This window comes from Gavialis gangeticus, unplaced genomic scaffold (genome assembly GCF_001723915.1).
Source record: "Gavialis gangeticus isolate Ggan-Ray unplaced genomic scaffold, GavGan_comp1, whole genome shotgun sequence".
NCBI classification, from domain to species: Eukaryota; Metazoa; Chordata; order Crocodylia; family Gavialidae; genus Gavialis; species Gavialis gangeticus.
Window position 1 is genome coordinate 81415 of NW_017728971.1, and position 5233 is coordinate 86647.

Sequence of the window (5233 nt, forward strand, 5' to 3'; positions counted from 1 at the left end):
GCTTCTGGTTATGAGGTTGGCGAGGTTCAGTGCTTGTTTAAAGGCAGGGATGGGTGGTTGTGGAAAGATCTATTTGAGAATTGGGTTTTCTTCTAGTTGCAGTTGTTTAAGAATTTTCCATATAGGTTCTAGGGAAGGATGGTATGGCATAACCAATGGTGTATGTGATTCATGGGGATTTTCTTTTTTATGCTGCAGCAATTCTTCACAAAGGTATCCCGGTGGCTCTTTCAAAAGTATGATCTACCTCTCTGGAGGAGTGTCCTTGTTGGGTGAAAGCCCTTTTGAGATTGGCGAGATGATGATTGCGGGTATTCTTCTCAGTGCATCGGTGGTATTGGAGGGCTTGGCTGTATATTACAGCTTTCTTGGTGTGTTTAGGGTGGTTGTTGGTTCTGTGTAGATATATATGTATGTTGATCCATGGGTTTCTTGTATATGGTGGTTTGTATTTTACCATTTTGGAAATTGATCATGGTGTCTAAAAAGGAAATGTTGGTGCTGGAGTATTCAAGAGATAGTTTGATGGAGCGGTGATGGTTATTGAATTTGTGATATAAATCAATCAGAGACTGCAGGTTTTTGCTCCAAATGATGAAGATATCATCTATATATCTTAGGTATAGCATGGGTTTGATCGTGCAGTTCTCGAGGAATTCTTCTTCCAGGTGGGCCGTAAAAAGGTTGACATATTGTGGGGCCATGTTGGTGCCTACAGCTGTGCCCGTTGCCTGGAGGAAGTGGTGGTTATTGAAACTGAAGTTGTTGTGTGTGAGAATGAAGTGTATAGGTTCAGTAATATCTCTAGGTCTATATTCTGAGTTGTAATCTTGCTCTTGTGAAAATGTAAGCATTGCATTCAATATCCAACATATAACAAGAGGTTGAATATTATTTAATGAAAATAGACTGTGAAGAGTGCACAGGTTTCATCCTGTCTGGCAAACAGGACAGACCCTGCTCTGCCCTGCCCTGCTCTTGAAGAGTGTTTAGCTCTTTCATGTTTCCCCTCCGTAGGATCTCAGCAGGAGGGCAAGGAAATCTGTAAGGATAAGGATGGAGGCTTGGGGAAAGGGTAGGGAGAAAGCTGAGATGACCGCCCATGTTACAGGCTACCAGGTATTGCAAGAGGGAGCAGCATGGAAGAGGTAGTAGGCTTTCCTTCTTAAAGGGGTCTGCAACCCTTCCCCTCCCTTTTTTTTTCCTTCTCTATGAAAGGTAAATCAGGTTTGAACATATACTCCTCTCCCTACTCCTTTCTATTCTCCTCAGGGCTGTCAAGTTGAGTCTTCCATCTTAATGACATTGAGAGCTCATTCTCAGCCTTAACAGAAGGGTAAGAGAACCAAACACATCAGAAAGAGAGGGTTTCCCCACCTCTTAAGCATTTCAGCTAAACAGGAGGGAACAAAAGCAAACAAAATTGCAAGCAGCAAGGATAAAGTCAAAGTCATACTTTACTCACTACATTCCTGTGATACCATCATCTGAGCAGCCCTGCAATCACCCACCACATCTTCCCCGGCAGAGTACACCTGGATTTCCAGTGTAAAGAAAACAAACAGATGAAATATTTAGATGAAAAGAAACCACTCCTCTGAGAAAAAAAACCACAACATTTTTGCTTTCTTCTGCAGGCCACCTTTAACTCTTTTCTAGTAGGTTGATAGTTCATGCCATCATGTGTGTTCAAATAAAAAGGTCAGGGCCACCCAGAAGGAGGTTTTAACTTTCATCATAATGCAGGATCTCTGACCTGGAGGACATTAATGACTTTCAGGGAAATTGTTATGGCCAAGTATATTTAGGAAATGAAAAACCACATTTCCCCTCTTGTCCACTAATAATCATTAGACATTGGAGAAAGGCAGCAAAGTTATACGTAGCATTTCACAGTGGAATACAAAGAAGAGAAACTGCAGAAAGGACAACAGGAGATCCTTTTTCTTTTGACAGTTTTATTGCATCTTATGGAGGAGGAAGAGGAATATAGTTCAAAGAACAAAGTCTATGTAGAATAGGGGACAGTTTTAACAAGCTCAGAAGTATGGTAATAGTGCTGAAAGATCTTTATTAACACCACATGCCCCTGAGACATCCCTGCATAGATACAGGACTAAACAAAAGGACTCTTCGTATTCAGAGCAACCAGTGGCCAGCCTAGATCCCAATCAGGTAAGCACAGCCTAAGGGCTGTCCAAATTCATCATCTGGCTATTAAAAAGTTCCTTTGGGTTTCTGCAACAGCTGGGAAAGAACTGTATGGAGCCTCTCTGACTCCTAGGACACCCTCTGTACTGTGGGATCCTATGTGGAGGGAAATAGCAGCACTGATTCTGAACCTGTTGGAAAACTCCCTTCCAGGAAACCCCTGCACCCAGGAATATTTTCTAGGGATGCTCCGGCTGCTTTGTCTCTGTTGGTATGAAGGGGCCCTAACACAAAAAGTGAACATGCCTCATATTGCATGAAGCACGGAAGCCTATTCTCTCTGTCAGATTTGAATGAGCTGCTGAGCTCTTAAAAGCAGGCTATTGTGCTCAGGCCAGCGCATTTCATACTGCCCACAGTTTCTTTGTGCTCCACCCATCTGTTCTCTCTTTTCTTATACTTGGATTGTAAGGTCTCTGGGGCTGTGACTGTCTTTGTTCTCTTTGCATTGCACCCAACACAGTGGGACACTAGTTCTTAGCTGGGACTTTGACTTGCTGCTGCAATACAAAAGCACAGTAATAGACAACTATCATATTTTTACATTGGCAAGGTTCTTTGGGTAGATGTGATATCTTTTATTAGACCAACTAAATAGATGGAAAAAAGTTCTTTGTAAGCTTTCTGGCACAAACACCCTTCAAGCTTGCAAAGAACTTTTTTCCAACTATTTAGCTGGTGTAATAAAAGATATCACATCTACCCAAAGAACCTTGCCTGCATATGTCCTTAGACCAACACAGCTACAACCAACAACCCTGCGTATTTTTACACTAGCATTTAATGCAGGAATGGCCTAAACACAATGTTCCCTGAAGTAGGAGCCCAAAGTTCACGTGGGCAGCAACCTTGATAAAGGGGTAATGCACAACAGTAGTCAAACATACATGAAGTGATCAGAGCTAAACATCCTTTACTGTTGATATGACTGATAAATTTTATTACTATATGTGTTTTTTACTGTGTCAATCGTGGACCTATGCACAAAATTTTTATAGGTTTATGATTTATCACCATATTTGTATTTGATTATGTTACTTTTAGGAGTAGGAACAATGCTTTGATATTGGTTGGTCCTATTTTATTGTTATATTTGTATTTTTGTTAATTTTAAATTTATATTATGGTTTTATGTCTGTTATATTGTTTTTGGGAGCATGGCTTTTAGCCAGAATCCTTAATAAAGCTGAGTCTGAGTCAAGCATACAAGCACTTGCTTCTGTTGTCACTAGTCCATTGGGATAAAGGCAAGAGAGCAGTTCAGCTGGGGAGAGAAAAAAGCTACTCCTCCTCCAAAGGGAAAAGCAGGAGCAACTGAAGAGGCTCATTCAGTGGCAAAGGTTATTTTCCAAGAGTCTCAATTTTAACTTTGAATCTTACATGCCTGCCTTTTATAAATGGAAGGGATAGCCCCTGAGCAAATAGGTGCAGTCATTAGGGCATGGAGGAAAAAGGCTAGTTTCCTGGACACCAAGATATAGTCTGTATGGATGTGTCTTTGCCAAGGTTGGTTAGGATTAGCCTTCAGAACCCCACCTGTGCAACCGTATCCACAGGGTGCTGTACTGCCCTGCACGCTGGAATGGATTCCTGATGGGAGTATGCCACGCTTCTTGGCAAGGCATTCAACTTGGCTGCTAGAGGAATTAATTTGCTTGGTCCTGTCTCTCACTTGTCTAGCGCAGGGTCTCTATCTGTGGCAATGACATAAAAACAATAGTTTTATGCAAATATCTTCCAAACAAAGCTACTCATTAACGCAGACAGTTCCGAAGGCCAAAGCAAACAGCATTTGGCACCAAAACTTATAATTGTCATTAAGAATTCAGTCCCAAGCCACAGCAATCTGTAGCACACTTAGCTTCTTTTCAGTGCTACGGTGGGCAGACATGGGGTTTAAACACTGACCCAGCACCCAACAACAGGGGAGAGCGACAAGGAAGTACTCGGGCAGGATAAACAGCACTCGGGCTCGATTCAGCTGCCCTTACACAGCAGTGTCTCTCCTTTATGGAAGGGTCCAAGAGAACACAAAACACCAGCAGACTCTCCCCGTGCCTGAAGAGGGGCGTTTGGGTCTGAAAGCTTGCGAAGAACAATTATCCCCAGCAATTTAGTTGGTCTAAAAGAAGATCTCACGTCTGCCTTTCCCTCAAGCGACACAGGAGACCACGTGTGCATTGTTCGCGGGTTGGGGGTGTTGCTTGTAGCCGTGTCAGTCGAAGGATGTGGGCAGGGAAGGTTATTTATTATTTTATATTAACAAATATATTTTATTATTATTAAAAGAAACAAATAAATTGTGATTACAATAAATATATATTATTAAAGTAAATAATTTATTAAAGTAAATATTGTATTATTAAAAGAATACATGATTAATAAAATGAATATTGTACTATTAAAGTAAATAAATATTGTATAATTAAAGTAAGCAAATGATTTATTATTAAAGTAAATAAATATTGTATTATTAAAATAAATAAATGGTTTATTAATAAAATGAATGGATACTGTATTATTAAAATAAATGGTTTATTAATAAAATAAATGAATATTATATCATTAAAATGAATAAATATTGCATTATTAAAATAAACAAATTATTATTTTATTATTTATCCTTCCAACATATAAGAGTTGTAAGAACTGTTCTTTGCAATGAAGACAGTGTGGAAAGTGGCCGCAGCCCAGCCCAACGCCAGCCGGTCCCTGCCACCTGCCCCTGCCCCCGCTCCCTACCCCCGCAAGTGCTTGGCGCTGCACACAGCAGGCCCCTGCTGCAGGCCAATCCCACCTTCAGGCAAGCAGTCCCAACACCGGCTGCACCCCCCCCAGAATCCTTCGCGCGCCCTCTCTCAGGGGCAAAAGCCGCCATCTTCCCTCACGTGACTCCTCCCCAAAGTGGCCAATAGCGGGCGCACTTCCTCACCACCAATCGGAGGAGCCCTTGTGCCTCGTCAGCGCGCCTGGCAACTCATTCCGCCGTCACGTGCGGCGCACCTGCGTCATCGCGCCGGGT

At 41.8% G+C, this 5233-nt stretch overlaps 1 long non-coding RNA gene across 2 annotated transcripts; it reads right to left on the reverse strand.

The window, feature by feature from the left end:
* Positions 1-738: 738 nt before the first annotated feature.
* On the reverse strand, positions 739-5121 carry LOC109288986. Of its 2 annotated transcripts, XR_002095275.1 has the most exons (4): positions 5032-5121; positions 3748-3905; positions 1466-1535; positions 739-1063 (listed from the first exon to the last, which is right to left on the reverse strand). It is a non-coding gene; the product is annotated as an uncharacterized LOC109288986 (long non-coding RNA). The 2 variants fall into 2 exon arrangements; XR_002095273.1 differs by lacking the exon at positions 739-1063 and having other exon boundaries at positions 1120-1535; positions 5032-5120.
* Between the last annotated feature and the right edge of the window lie 112 nt (positions 5122-5233).